The 14120-nt window shown below is 47.4% G+C and overlaps 1 protein-coding gene across 7 annotated transcripts in view; it reads right to left on the bottom strand.

Annotated features, from left to right (window-relative positions):
* LOC144590726 (methyltransferase-like protein 27) overlaps positions 1–14120 on the bottom strand; it is a 127989-nt gene that overhangs the window by 22052 nt on the left and 91817 nt on the right. Inside the window, exon 1 of one of the 7 annotated variants that reach the window (XM_078395161.1) lies at positions 6770–6922. The exons of the other annotated variants lie outside the window; for them this stretch is intronic. The gene's annotated coding sequence lies outside the window, so the exon portion shown is untranslated. Of the gene's footprint in view, positions 1–6769; positions 6923–14120 lie in introns of those variants that run through there. 7 annotated transcript variants of the gene reach the window in all.

Genomic DNA, 14120 nt, shown 5'->3' with positions numbered 1-14120 from the left:
GCGGAGGTCGGACGGCAGCAGCATCAGGTAAACATGCTTAAAAAGGAACCCGGGCTCGTAGTCGCCTAGCAGTGCCTGCATGTCGGCCAGTAGTACCGACGGGCGGCGGTCACCCAGGGGCGGCATTCGGAGGATTCGGGTTGCCCGCTCAGCCTCGCAGAGGCCGAACTGCTGACGGAGGAAGGCTTTAAGGGCCACGTATTTATCGGTTGCCGGGGGGGTCGCGGAGGAAGGGTCGGACCAGGCGCGCGGAGGAAGGGTCGGACCAGGCGCGCGGTGGCCGGGTCGAGGGCGCTGACCACGTGAAAGTATTTAGTGGCGTCGGCAGTTATTCCCCGCAGGGCGAACTGTGCCTCGGCCTGGTCAAACCAGAAGTCGGGGTCCTCGGTCCACAATGGAGGCAGCCACACCGACACGGCGTGGATAGCGGCACGGGCGGCAGGGTCCGCGGGAAGGTCCAAAAGCGGTTGTGGTTGGCTGGAAGAGTCGGGTAGTTGCAGGTTCTGGTCCATCGCGACTTGCGAGGGAAAGTCGGGGTCACCAGTGTAGTGGGTGCGGTCACCGCGGTAATCAGGCCAGACGCCAGGTGAGTAATTAATAACTTTAATAACTGTATTACCTGTGATATCAAACACCCCCGCACTCGAGAAGAACGTGAGTCGACACACCCAAACCCTTTATAGTCCCAGACCACCAAGGGGACTGACCCAGGAAGTGACCTAATCCCTCCCGTCCACTGAGTGCCGAGTGGAATGACCAAGGGAGTGGCCTAGCCCCCGGGTGCCGCCACAGCATGAATGTTAAAGCACGCAAGAAGGGAAATGCATCATTTTAACTGTGCTGCTAGAAGGCAACTGATTTTAATCTGTATATTGATTGAACTAATCAAACCGGCAAAGATATCAGGTAGAAACAGAAAATGTAAGGATGGCACAGTGACATAGCGGTAAAGTTCCTGCTTACAGCGCCAGAGACCCAGGCTCGATTCTGACTACGAGTGCTGTCTTTATGGAATTTGTACGTTCTCCCTGTGATCGCGTGGGTTTTCTCCAGGATCTCTGGTTTCCTCCCACATTCCAAAGACATACAGATTTGTAGGTTGTCTGGCTTCTGTAAATTGATCTTGTGTCCCTGCTCAGCACAGACTCTGTGGGCCGAAGGGCCTGTTTCCACACTGTATCACTGCACTAAACTAAACTACACTGCAGTTGCTGGTGAATACACAAAAAGGGACACAAAGTGCTGGAGTAACTCAGCAGGTCAGGCAGCATCTCTGGTGACGTTTCGGGTAGAGAACCTTCTTCAGACTGAGAATCAGGGAGACAGAAACTAGAGGTCTGAAAAGGTTCAGAACAAATTAGAGCCGGCACCGATGACCAAGGAAAGGTGGAGCCCACGAAGGTCCATTGTTGGCTGTGGAAGAGGCAATAATGAAGGGATATATAGATGCAAATAGTAGGCTGCAAGCATGGATGCCAGAGAAGCAAGACTGCACCCTGATCTCCCACACCTGATAGGAGGCAATTTTTTATACTTTGTGCCAAATACGTATGACTTTACTGATGCAAATTACAGAAGTACTCGAGCACGATTTCCAATTTGCAAGTTAAATCAGTAGTGAGAAAGGCAAATGCATTTATTTCAAAAGGACGGATATAAAAACAGGGATGCAATGCTGAGAGTTTATAAGGCACTGGTCAAACCGCATTTGGAGCATTGAGAGATGTTTTGGGCCCCATATCTGAGGAAGGATGTGCTGGCATTGGAGAGGGTCCAGAGGTGGTTTACGAGAATGATCCCAGGAATGAGTGGGTTAACATATGATGAGCGTTTGATGGCACTGGGCCTGTACTCGTTGGAGTTTAGATGGATGAGGGGTGACCTCTTTGATTCTTACCGAATAGTGAAAGGTTTGGATATAGTGGATGTGGAGAGGATGTTTCCACTGGTGGGAGAGTCTAGGACTAGAGGCCATAGCCTCAGAATAAAAGTATGTACCTTAAAGAAACATAGAAAATAGGTGCAGGAGTAGGCATTTCAGCCCTTCGATCCAGCACCTTCATTCAATATGATCAAGGCAGATCATTCAGAATCAGTACCCTCTTCCTACCTTCTCCCCATATCCCGTGATTCCGTTAGCCCGAAGAGGTATATCTCACACTCTCTTGAACACATCCAGTGAATTGACCACCACTGCCCTCTTTGGCAGAGAATTCCATGGATTCACAACTCTCTGGCTGAAAAAGTTTTTCCTTATCTCAGTCCTAAATGGCCTACCCCATATTCTAAAATTGTGACCCCAACCAGGATTCCCCCAACTGGGGGAATATTTTTCCTGCATCTAGCCTGTCCAATCCGTTAAGAGTTTTACTGTAGATGTTTCTATAAGATCTCCTCTCATCCTTCTAAATTCCAGTGAATATAAGCCCAGTCAATCCATTCTTTCATCATATATCAGTCCCGCTTTCCCGGGAATTAACCTGGTGAACCTACACAGCACTCCCTCAATAGCAAGAATGTCCTTCCTCAAATTAGGAGACCAAAACTGCGCACAACACTCCAAGTACGGTCTCATCAGGGCCCTTTACAACTGCAGTAGGATATCCTTGCTTCCATAATCAAATCGTCTCGCTATGAATGATAAGAGGAGGATTTTCTTTAGTTAGAGGTTGGTGAATCCGTGGAATTCATTTCCACAGAAGGCTGTGAAGGCCATTAATTTATATTTTTAAGGCAGAGATTGATAGATTCTTGATTAGTATGGGTGTCGGGGATATGGGTATAAAACTTTCGAATGGGTTTGAGGAGGAAAGATAGATAGGTCTGCCATGATTAAATGGTGGAGTAGACTTGATGGGCTGAATGGCCTAATTCTGCTGCTATCATTTATGAACTTGCAAACTTATGAACAGTCTATATTTTATATACACGGTGAACATACCGGCTGAACTGGCAATTATTAACAGACAAGATGTTTGTAAAAGATTACAATCTGCAAATACATCAACTTGGTGAACACCCAGGATCGATAAAGATTGACACTCCACTTCTGGGAGGTCTTTTATTGTCACATGTATCTATTAAGGTACAGTGATATGCGAATTACCGTACAGCCAAATGAAAAAAAAAGCAACAAGACACACAACTACATAAAAGTTAACATAAACATCCACCGCAGCAGATTCCCCACATTTCTCACTGTGATGGAAGCTCCTGCGTCAGGGCGATCAAAACTCCCACGTCAGGACGGTCGAAGCTCCTACGGCTTGGAGTTCCCGATGTCGGTCTCTGACCAGAGACCGCGAGCTCCGTGATGTTAAGTACACAAGCACACACGTTTGGAGCTCCGAGGTCGATCCCTGGCAAAGGGATCGCGGGCTCCGCGATGTTAAAGTCCCGTAGGCACCCGCGGTGGAGCTCTCAAAAGTCGGTCTCCTGCAAAGGCCGCCAACTCCTCGATGTTAGGCCGCAGTGAGGACGGAGATACGATACGGGAAACAAAACGCATCTTCATCGAGGTAAGTGATTAGAAAAAGTTTCCCCCAACACCCCCCCCCCCACACAAAAAACAAGCTAAAGAACACTATAAACATTAAAAACAGACATTTAACACATACTATTAAAACACAAGGAAGGAAGGGAAAGACAGACTGTTGTCGAGGCAGCCATTGCTGGTGCCACCAAGGACTCTGTCCTAGGGACTGAAGAGTTTCTATCATGACATGTTAATGGGTAGTGTACTGTTCTCAATGAACATGCCTTCAAGAGACTGCCATTACAAGCTACAGCTGCACACAAACCCAGGGCGGCACAGTGGCGCCAGGGCCGTTTTTACAGCATTATGGGCCTCCGGGCAAAGCAGTGTACTGGGGCCCCTACCGTTACTCTCCCCCACCCCCCTTTCCCTACCAGCCCCCCCCCCCCCCCATGTCGTGCCGGCGAAAAGCACTTACCGAAAAGCACTTAGCGATGGACTTAGGGTGCTACATTGTTGCGAAAAGCACTTACAGATCGCTGTGAGAAGCACTTAGGGACCGAAAATGTTGCGAAAAAAGCACTTATTGAACCTACATTTTTAAAGTAGTATTTATTTATTGCAAGTCACTTAACATAGACAGATCAGCATGGGGCCCCTATGCTCGTGGGGCCCCGGGCAAGTGCCCATCAGGCCCATGCGTTAAGACAGCCCTGAGTGGCGCAGCAGTAGAGTTGCTGTCTTACTGCGCCAGAGACGCGGGTTCAATCCTGACTGCAGGTGCTGTCTATATAGAGTTTGTACGTTCTTCCTGTGACTGCGTGGGTTTTCTCCAGGGGCTTTGGTTTCCTCCCACACTCCAAAGACGTATAGGTTTGCAGGTTAATTGACTTCGGTAAAATTGTAAATCATCCCTAGTGTGTAGGTTAGTGCTAGTGTATGGAGTGATCGCTGGTCGGCGAGGACGATGGGCCAAAGGGCCTATTTCCGCACAGTGTCTCTGAAGTCTAAAGTAAAACAACTGCTGCCTTTCCTGGCCATTGTGGAGTGTTTGACACAAGTCAGGCAAGAACAGGTGTCTGTGTCTGGGGTTCAGAGGCCGGGAGGGAAGTTGCTGGGATGGTCGGATCTCACTGATTGAAAGGGCGTTGGAGGCCAATAGTCAATAATCAATTTATTTGTCACATACACATAAATGTGCAGTGAAATGAAAGATTACCCACAGTCCAACAATAAGACCAATAAAAATAAGCAATAAAAATATGCAATAACACATACAATCATAAACCAACACCAAACAAAAGAAACATCCATCACAGTGAGTCTCCTCCAGTCACCTCCTCACTGTGATGGAAGGCCAGAATGTATTTTCTCTTCCCCTGCCATCTTCTCCCGCGATCAGGCTGTTGAAGTTGCCTCATCGGGGAATTTACATTGAAGCCCCCGCCGGGCGGAGAAAATCCCACGGCCTATTCCAGACCGCGCCGGATGGTGAAAGGTCCACGGTGGACCTGAGGTCAGTTAGTGTCAGTAATCAGGACAGGGGATGGTATTGGTGAAGAGTCAAGGGAAAGGGAGACATAGAGATAAGGAAGCGTAAGATGTGAAAACAAGACAAAGAGGATGAGGTTCAAGGAAAATATAGAAAAGATCATTGTTAGCCAGAAGAAGGTGACAGCGAAGCATACAGAGATAACGTTCAATCAGGGGGACTGTCAGACTGATCGGAGAACTAGGAAGGGGGAGGGATAGAGAGAGAGGGAAAGCAAGGGTTATTTGAAGTTTGAGAAGTCAATATTCATACCACTGGGGTATAAGCTGCCCAAGCCTAGCAGGACAACAGTTGTTGGGAGCACTCAAGTTGGCAGACTAGTAATCTGGGGAGAGGTTGGTTGGTGTGGGAGGAGGCTGTGGACTGATCGATAGCAGGTGGAGGCTGGGAAAGAGAGAGAGAAAGAAGGTGAGGGAGAGAGAGAATGCAAGAGTAACTCAGCGGGTCAGGCATCTCTGGAGAAAAGGAATAGGTGACGTTTCGGGTTAAGGCCCTTCATCAGACTGACAGTCAGGGAGTGGGAAACTAGAGGTATGGAAGGGTACAGTACAAAGCAAGTACCTGTATCGATGTTGGCTGAGGATGAAATGATAACAAACGGTGAAATTAGCAATCAGATTAGGGTGGGGGAGGCACAGAGACAGAGGGATTGCAAGGGTTACTTATTTGAAGTTAAAGTAATCAATATACATGCCACTGGATTGTAAACTGCCCAAGCAAAATATGTGGTGCTGTTCCGCCGGGTCTTGTGTGTCCAGCCGTGCGGCCTGCCAGGAATTGTGATCAGGAATATTGAGTGAAGTTAGACGATGAACCATGATCTTATTGAAAGGTTGAGGAGTTAATTGGCCCACTTCTGCTCCTATGTTTCTACATCAGTTCGTGATGCACCGTGGGGGCATTGTTGAAGTACATTAGTCATAGAATTTTGCAGCATAAAATCAGGACCTTCAGCCCACCATTGTCTATACGACCACCATGCCCATTTGTCTCAGTCTCAACCCTGCCTTTAGAGATACAGCGCGAAATAGGCCCTTAAGCCCACCGAGTCCACGCCGACCAGCAATCACCCCATACTGAGCAATCGACAGGATGCTGGCCATGGCCACAGTCATGGTCATTCTGTCCAACTCTTCCTGAACACTGTGATATCTCAGCGAGGGTGAGGTCATGTAGATGAGGTGATCACGCTATACAGAGATGGGAATGGACCAGATATACACATCCACACATATTATGTCAAGATGAGAATGGGTCAGATACACCCATGCACAAGTGCTGTAGAGAATGAAGTAGCTCAAATACTTTAAAGAGATTGAAACAGATCGACCGATCCACGAATATTGTGCGGAGATTTTAAAAGGACAGATAGATCTCATTCATAATTATTGCACAAAAATTGATACACTCTGCCAATAAGATTGAAATTAGTTCTGGCTTGCTGTACACTTACTGAGCCCTTAATGACAAATGCCACTGCACAAATAGCAAAAAAGGAAATCTGCTAAATGTAACTGTGGGAACCTTGATTGAACCAAGGTCACTTACAAAACTCTGGCCTCTATATAACTTTAGTGGTGACAATGCTTCTCTAGAGTATTAGACCAGTAAACCAACCTTAAACTTTATTTGTTGTTTCAAATCTGCCACACAAAAGATCCCAAGGCTTCGACGTGAGATTTAAAATGTGAGAAACTGAAGCAGCTGGTGGGAAACCAACATGGTCTGTAGAAAGGTCTCACCCGAAACATAAGTCTCAAGAAGGTTCTCGACCCGAAACATCTCCTATTTCTTTTCTCCAGAGATGCTGCCAAGTTACTCCAGCTTTTTGTGTCTATCTTTGGATCCTGAAACTGTGAGGCAGCAGCACTAACTCATGTTTATGCAATCTCTTTTATGTCTTGTTTGACTTGTTGTTGAGATGTTTCCACCTGTAAGTTTAGGTTTAGGTTTGTTATTGTCAAGTGTACAGTGGTACAGTGAAAAACTTTGTTTTGCATGCTATCCAATCAGTCAGATATTACTATAAATAAATACAATCAAGACAAACTCAAGTACAATGGGAAGAGCGTAGGAGAAGGCACAGAGTGCAGAATATAATCCTGAGCAATCTGGCATAACAGCTCCAAAGACAAAGTTCAATGTCCACAATTAGTTGAGGTGAATCAGACTGTACCTAGCCTGTGAAAGGACCATTCAGAAGCCAAATAGCAACAAGATGGTCCTGAATCTGGTCGTGTGCATTTTCAAGCTGCTGTATGTTCTGCCCAACGGGAGCAGGGAGAAAACATAACCCGAATAGATCATGACTGAATTGGTGGTTCTGGCATAGAAGAGGAGTTGAGGCCAGCTTAGATCAACCATAATCATATTGAATGGTGTGGCAAACACGATAGGCCAGGTAATGGACACAAAGTGCTGGAGTAACTCTGCGGGTCAGACAGAATCTCTGGAGAAAAGGAATAGGTGATGTTTTGGGTCAAAACCCTTCTTCATGAGGTGGTCTACTCTTGCTTCCCTTTTCTTGTATGTTTTTTCTGTTCTCAATCTTAGAAACATTTCCTCAGGATCCTTGCAGGCTGCCTCTACTGAGATATGCTACTTGCAATACTCACTGCTCACTGCAGGAATCCAGGAGAGTAGAGCTTATTGGGATTATTATTATTTTTTGTTTAATATATATGTTGTCTTTCATTGTTGTGGAAACAAGCCTGTTATGCTGCTGCATGTAAGAATTTCACTTTTCCGTTGTTGGTATATATGACAATTAAACACTCTTGACATTTGATTCCTGATGAATTATCATCTGGCAATAAACCTGTGGCCTTTGTGCCTCACCGTATTCATTATTTTCCACGCTCAGTTTGGCAGCAACAAAGGTTTCAACGGTCTTTTATTGTCACATGTATCTATTAAGGTACAGTGATATGCGAATTACCGTACAGCCAAATGAAAAAAAAAGCAACAAGACACACAACTACATAAAAGTTAACATAAACATCCACCGCAGCAGATTCCCCACATTTCTCACTGTGATGGAAGCTCCTGCGTCAGGGCGATCAAAACTCCCACGTCAGGACGGTCGAAGCTCCTACGGCTTGGAGTTCCCGATGTCGGTCTCTGACCAGAGACCGCGAGCTCCGTGATGTTAAGTACACAAGCACACACGTTTGGAGCTCCGAGGTCGATCCCTGGCAAAGGGATCGCGGGCTCCGCGATGTTAAAGTCCCGTAGGCACCCGCGGTGGAGCTCTCAAAAGTCGGTCTCCTGCAAAGGCCGCCAACTCCTCGATGTTAGGCCGCAGTGAGGACGGAGATACGATACGGGAAACAAAACGCATCTTCATCGAGGTAAGTGATTAGAAAAAGTTTCCCCCAACACCCCCCCCCCCCACACAAAAAACAAGCTAAAGAACACTATAAACATTAAAAACAGACATTTAACACATACTATTAAAACACAAGGAAGGAAGGGAAAGACAGACTGTTGTCGAGGCAGCCATTGCTGGTGCCACCAAGGACTCTGTCCTAGGGACTGAAGAGTTTCTATCATGACATGTTAATGGGTAGTGTACTGTTCTCAATGAACATGCCTTCAAGAGACTGCCATTACAAGCTACAGCTGCACACAAACCCAGGGCGGCACAGTGGCGCCAGGGCCGTTTTTACAGCATTATGGGCCTCCGGGCAAAGCAGTGTACTGGGGCCCCTACCGTTACTCTCCCCCACCCCCCTTTCCCTACCAGCCCCCCCCCCCCTGTCGTGCCGGCGAAAAGCACTTACCGAAAAGCACTTAGCGATGGACTTAGGGTGCTACATTGTTGCGAAAAGCACTTACAGATCGCTGTGAGAAGCACTTAGGGACCGAAAATGTTGCGAAAAAAGCACTTATTGAACCTACATTTTTAAAGTAGTATTTATTTATTGCAAGTCACTTAACATAGACAGATCAGCATGGGGCCCCTATGCTCGTGGGGCCCCGGGCAAGTGCCCATCAGGCCCATGCGTTAAGACAGCCCTGAGTGGCGCAGCAGTAGAGTTGCTGTCTTACTGCGCCAGAGACGCGGGTTCAATCCTGACTGCAGGTGCTGTCTATATAGAGTTTGTACGTTCTTCCTGTGACTGCGTGGGTTTTCTCCAGGGGCTTTGGTTTCCTCCCACACTCCAAAGACGTATAGGTTTGCAGGTTAATTGACTTCGGTAAAATTGTAAATCATCCCTAGTGTGTAGGTTAGTGCTAGTGTATGGAGTGATCGCTGGTCGGCGAGGACGATGGGCCAAAGGGCCTATTTCCGCACAGTGTCTCTGAAGTCTAAAGTAAAACAACTGCTGCCTTTCCTGGCCATTGTGGAGTGTTTGACACAAGTCAGGCAAGAACAGGTGTCTGTGTCTGGGGTTCAGAGGCCGGGAGGGAAGTTGCTGGGATGGTCGGATCTCACTGATTGAAAGGGCGTTGGAGGCCAATAGTCAATAATCAATTTATTTGTCACATACACATAAATGTGCAGTGAAATGAAAGATTACCCACAGTCCAACAATAAGACCAATAAAAATAAGCAATAAAAATATGCAATAACACATACAATCATAAACCAACACCAAACAAAAGAAACATCCATCACAGTGAGTCTCCTCCAGTCACCTCCTCACTGTGATGGAAGGCCAGAATGTATTTTCTCTTCCCCTGCCATCTTCTCCCGCGATCAGGCTGTTGAAGTTGCCTCATCGGGGAATTTACATTGAAGCCCCCGCCGGGCGGAGAAAATCCCACGGCCTATTCCAGACCGCGCCGGATGGTGAAAGGTCCACGGTGGACCTGAGGTCAGTTAGTGTCAGTAATCAGGACAGGGGATGGTATTGGTGAAGAGTCAAGGGAAAGGGAGACATAGAGATAAGGAAGCGTAAGATGTGAAAACAAGACAAAGAGGATGAGGTTCAAGGAAAATATAGAAAAGATCATTGTTAGCCAGAAGAAGGTGACAGCGAAGCATACAGAGATAACGTTCAATCAGGGGGACTGTCAGACTGATCGGAGAACTAGGAAGGGGGAGGGATAGAGAGAGAGGGAAAGCAAGGGTTATTTGAAGTTTGAGAAGTCAATATTCATACCACTGGGGTATAAGCTGCCCAAGCCTAGCAGGACAACAGTTGTTGGGAGCACTCAAGTTGGCAGACTAGTAATCTGGGGAGAGGTTGGTTGGTGTGGGAGGAGGCTGTGGACTGATCGATAGCAGGTGGAGGCTGGGAAAGAGAGAGAGAAAGAAGGTGAGGGAGAGAGAGAATGCAAGAGTAACTCAGCGGGTCAGGCATCTCTGGAGAAAAGGAATAGGTGACGTTTCGGGTTAAGGCCCTTCATCAGACTGACAGTCAGGGAGTGGGAAACTAGAGGTATGGAAGGGTACAGTACAAAGCAAGTACCTGTATCGATGTTGGCTGAGGATGAAATGATAACAAACGGTGAAATTAGCAATCAGATTAGGGTGGGGGAGGCACAGAGACAGAGGGATTGCAAGGGTTACTTATTTGAAGTTAAAGTAATCAATATACATGCCACTGGATTGTAAACTGCCCAAGCAAAATATGTGGTGCTGTTCCGCCGGGTCTTGTGTGTCCAGCCGTGCGGCCTGCCAGGAATTGTGATCAGGAATATTGAGTGAAGTTAGACGATGAACCATGATCTTATTGAAAGGTTGAGGAGTTAATTGGCCCACTTCTGCTCCTATGTTTCTACATCAGTTCGTGATGCACCGTGGGGGCATTGTTGAAGTACATTAGTCATAGAATTTTGCAGCATAAAATCAGGACCTTCAGCCCACCATTGTCTATACGACCACCATGCCCATTTGTCTCAGTCTCAACCCTGCCTTTAGAGATACAGCGCGAAATAGGCCCTTAAGCCCACCGAGTCCACGCCGACCAGCAATCACCCCATACTGAGCAATCGACAGGATGCTGGCCATGGCCACAGTCATGGTCATTCTGTCCAACTCTTCCTGAACACTGTGATATCTCAGCGAGGGTGAGGTCATGTAGATGAGGTGATCACGCTATACAGAGATGGGAATGGACCAGATATACACATCCACACATATTATGTCAAGATGAGAATGGGTCAGATACACCCATGCACAAGTGCTGTAGAGAATGAAGTAGCTCAAATACTTTAAAGAGATTGAAACAGATAACATAACATAACATAACATAACAACACTTTATTGTCACTCGGCACAACACCGAGCGAAATTTCAGCAGTCACACAAAATACAGCAAAAAGAAAAGAACACAGGACACCCGACCCCAACACAAACATCCATCACAGTGACTCCAAACACCCCCTCACTGTGATGGAGGCAACAAAACTTCCCCTCTCTTCCCCCCGCACCCACGGACAGGCAGCTCGACCCCTACCGAGGCAAACGACACGCACAGCCCCCGCAAGGGGATGGAAGGCCCCCCGGCCGAGCCGCCCCGGGCACCGAAACGTCCCGCGGCCACACCGGGCGATGTTAAGTCCAACGGCCGAGCCGCACCGGGCACTGAAACGTCCCGCGGCCGAACAGCGCTGACGATGTTAAGTCCAGCGGCCAAGCTGCACCGGGCACTGAAACGTCCCGCGGCCACACCGGGCGATGTTAAGTCCAGCGGCCAAGCCGCACCGGGCATTGAAACGTCCCGCGGCCGAGCCGCACCGGGCACTGAAACGTCCCGCGGCCACACCGGGCGATGTTAAGTCCAGCGGCCAAGCCGCACCGGGCACTGAAACGTCCCGCGGCCGAGCCGCACCGGGCACTGAAACGTCCCGCGGCCGCACCGGGCGATGTTAAGTCCAGCGGCCGAGCCGCACCGGGCACTGAAACGTCCCGCGGCCGAGCTGCGTCGGCAATGTTAAGGCCCGCAGCCGAGCCGCACCGGGCACTGAAACGTCCCGCGGCCGAGCTGCGCCGGCAATGTTAAGGCCCGCAGCCGAGCCGCACCGGGCACTGAAACGTCCCGCAGCCGAGCTGCGCCGGCAATGTTAAGGCCCGCAGCCGAGCCGCGCCCCGGGGAAGAGACCTAATAAAATAAAGGTTTCCCCCCGCCCCACCCCACCCCACACCCCCACCACACACCCCCACCACACATACACAGCCAAAAACAGAAACAAAAACCATCCCAACACCGACACAAACAAAAAAAAAGAAAAAAAGACAACAGACTGCGAGAGAGCCGCAGCCGTTAGGCGCAGCCAACTCCGATCCACGAATATTGTGCGGAGATTTTAAAAGGACAGATAGATCTCATTCATAATTATTGCACAAAAATTGATACACTCTGCCAATAAGATTGAAATTAGTTCTGGCTTGCTGTACACTTACTGAGCCCTTAATGACAAATGCCACTGCACAAATAGCAAAAAAGGAAATCTGCTAAATGTAACTGTGGGAACCTTGATTGAACCAAGGTCACTTACAAAACTCTGGCCTCTATATAACTTTAGTGGTGACAATGCTTCTCTAGAGTATTAGACCAGTAAACCAACCTTAAACTTTATTTGTTGTTTCAAATCTGCCACACAAAAGATCCCAAGGCTTCGACGTGAGATTTAAAATGTGAGAAACTGAAGCAGCTGGTGGGAAACCAACATGGTCTGTAGAAAGGTCTCACCCGAAACATAAGTCTCAAGAAGGTTCTCGACCCGAAACATCTCCTATTTCTTTTCTCCAGAGATGCTGCCAAGTTACTCCAGCTTTTTGTGTCTATCTTTGGATCCTGAAACTGTGAGGCAGCAGCACTAACTCATGTTTATGCAATCTCTTTTATGTCTTGTTTGACTTGTTGTTGAGATGTTTCCACCTGTAAGTTTAGGTTTAGGTTTGTTATTGTCAAGTGTACAGTGGTACAGTGAAAAACTTTGTTTTGCATGCTATCCAATCAGTCAGATATTACTATAAATAAATACAATCAAGACAAACTCAAGTACAATGGGAAGAGCGTAGGAGAAGGCACAGAGTGCAGAATATAATCCTGAGCAATCTGGCATAACAGCTCCAAAGACAAAGTTCAATGTCCACAATTAGTTGAGGTGAATCAGACTGTACCTAGCCTGTGAAAGGACCATTCAGAAGCCAAATAGCAACAAGATGGTCCTGAATCTGGTCGTGTGCATTTTCAAGCTGCTGTATGTTCTGCCCAACGGGAGCAGGGAGAAAACATAACCCGAATAGATCATGACTGAATTGGTGGTTCTGGCATAGAAGAGGAGTTGAGGCCAGCTTAGATCAACCATAATCATATTGAATGGTGTGGCAAACACGATAGGCCAGGTAATGGACACAAAGTGCTGGAGTAACTCTGCGGGTCAGACAGAATCTCTGGAGAAAAGGAATAGGTGATGTTTTGGGTCAAAACCCTTCTTCATGAGGTGGTCTACTCTTGCTTCCCTTTTCTTGTATGTTTTTTCTGTTCTCAATCTTAGGAACATTTCCTCAGGATCCTTGCAGGCTGCCTCTACTGAGATATGCTACTTGCAATACTCACTGCTCACTGCAGGAATCCAGGAGAGTAGAGCTTATTGGGATTATTATTATTTTTTGTTTATTATATGTTGTCTTTCATTGTTGTGGAAACAAGCCTGTTATGCTGCTGCATGTAAGAATTTCACTTTTCCGTTGTTGGTATATATGACAATTAAACACTCTTGACATTTGATTCCTGATGAATTATCATCTGGCAATAAACCTGTGGCCTTTGTGCCTCACCGTATTCATTATTTTCCACGCTCAGTTTGGCAGCAACAAAGGTTTCAAAGGTCTTTTATTGTCACATGTATCTATTAAGGTACAGTGATATGCGAATTACCGTACAGCCAAATGAAAAAAAAAGCAACAAGACACACAACTACATAAAAGTTAACATAAACATCCACCGCAGCAGATTCCCCACATTTCTCACTGTGATGGAAGCTCCTGCGTCAGGGCGATCAAAACTCCCACGTCAGGACGGTCGAAGCTCCTACGGCTTGGAGTTCCCGATGTCGGTCTCTGACCAGAGACCGCGAGCTCCGTGATGTTAAGTACACAAGCACACACGTTTGGAGCTCCGAGGTCGATCCCTG

This window comes from Rhinoraja longicauda, unplaced genomic scaffold, assembly GCF_053455715.1.
Source record: "Rhinoraja longicauda isolate Sanriku21f unplaced genomic scaffold, sRhiLon1.1 Scf000274, whole genome shotgun sequence".
Lineage (NCBI taxonomy): Eukaryota > Metazoa > Chordata > Chondrichthyes > Rajiformes > Arhynchobatidae > Rhinoraja > Rhinoraja longicauda.
This window is presented reverse-complemented; position numbering and strand designations above follow the sequence as displayed.